Genomic DNA, 1,853 nt, shown 5'->3' with positions numbered 1-1,853 from the left:
ATATATATATATATATATATATTATTTTATATCATTTCTACAATTTTTATATTATGTGCCATCGATAATCTGCACCATTGAAATAAATTTAAATTACTACTGCAAATGCATAACAGAAACGAGGACTTCGATTATGCAAGCGTTGCGTAATGTCCGAAAATTGAAACGGAGCCAGCTCTCGAGCGATTAACTTTACATATGAAAATATATCTTCAGTAACGTCATACTTGAAAATATCCACAATGCTTCGCTAGTTCTGACGTCTTTCGTTGATGCGGATGTATTGCACGCCGTGGAAACTAAAAGCCGCTGCTATCGTATTTTATATTCGTGATGTACGCTCGAGAGTGAAAGAAGGAATATAAGTAGGAATATTTCGCGCATTACGCTTCCAGGATACGACGAAGTTTCCGTGAGACATTTCAACTTACGACAGCGTGAATAACGGATCATTGCGTTCGTTGGAGGCGGCAGCCAAGTTCCATGAGTAGCGTCGACTCGAAAATGTATCTACTACTAATGTACTCAGGTACTCAAAAACTTATCTGCCGGTAGTCGCGTTATTCCTATCGTTTCAATTCAAATGCTGCAACATTTCTCATTTCTATATGTTCCCAACGTCATTTCTCTAACCAAAATTAAAGTTGCACAATGTAAGACAACATTAGAGTTCATCAATTTCAATTTCGAAAATTCTGTTATTCTTATCGAATTTATTATCAAATTTAAAATCAGAGTAGCTCTTTCATAAATGTACGAATAATCTAATTTTCGTTTACATGATGATTGATGATGTTGTAATGCATTACATACTGAAAATACTTCTAGGAAATGCGCTTCGTAAATGTTGAGACATAACGTAAGCTGTGAACACCGCGATCAGGTGGAATTATATATCGACCGCTCCTTTTTCCTATCTCTCTCTCTCTCTCTCTCTCTCTCTCTCTCTCTCTCTCTCTCTCTCTTCTTTGGTCCGCATAAAATTGATCGCGTACTAGAATCCGATACTCTTACCGCGGTCAGCATCAGTAACGCGCGATGATACGAGTAACGCACAGCCACGTGAAAGTAGACTATGAGGTTTGCTCGTTGATTTTTGTACGCTAAAACTAGTTTCCGTGTCTATTGTTACCCGCATACGTCTCGTAACTTGATGGTTTTTTGTTATATATATATGATAACATGCAAGCATGCACATGCCTGCGGTTTTATACCGCGAGAGAAATTCAAACGTGCGTATATATATACTCGCTCCCAGAGATATGCTACGCTCGAATTATACGCGAATTACACGCTCGAATTTCTCTCTAAAATACCCGCCTCTGTCTCGTTCCTTAACAAAATTAATAAAATCTGAAACGGTTTCATTATAATTATTTTATTCATTTCAATTGGATTTTTTGAATAAAGAGATCAAGATATTAAAGTTATAAAAGTCTAAATAGGATTTTAATATAGTGGTAATAATTAAAAAGACATAAAATAATGACTTCTTTTGATATTTTCGTCGAGGAAAAATTTTTTTCAAATTGGCTAAAACGCTGCGATTAAAAGAATACCTGGTGGAATACGTAATCGTAGAATGCATGTTTACGTAGGTATCCCTTCGGACCCATTACCCGCCTGAATGAAAGAGAAATGTTTCTCACAGCGCGTGCCAGCGATTCTGTTGTTCTTCTCCGGAAGTACAGCATAATAGCTACGTAAAAGTCGCTTGCTCATCGGGGTGATTATTATGCATTGTACATAAGAAATTTATCTTTTTTGCGTGTGACGTAAGGCATCCTTAATTCACAAAAGTGCATCTGGCGGATACTTGAAACGGATCAGATTTCTTAACATTAAGACATATA

At 36.6% G+C, this 1,853-nt stretch overlaps 1 protein-coding gene across 1 annotated transcript in view; it reads right to left on the bottom strand.

Moving 5' to 3' along the window:
• The window catches only part of LOC108750959, a 20,971-nt gene that overhangs the window by 2,930 nt on the left and 16,188 nt on the right, over nt 1–1,853 (bottom strand). The window lies entirely within an intron of this gene.

This window comes from Trachymyrmex septentrionalis, unplaced genomic scaffold (assembly GCF_001594115.1).
Source record: "Trachymyrmex septentrionalis isolate Tsep2-gDNA-1 unplaced genomic scaffold, Tsep1.0 scaffold40, whole genome shotgun sequence".
NCBI lineage: Eukaryota > Metazoa > Arthropoda > Insecta > Hymenoptera > Formicidae > Trachymyrmex > Trachymyrmex septentrionalis.
Note: the sequence above shows the minus strand (reverse complement) of the source record. Positions and strands in the feature narration are given on the sequence as shown.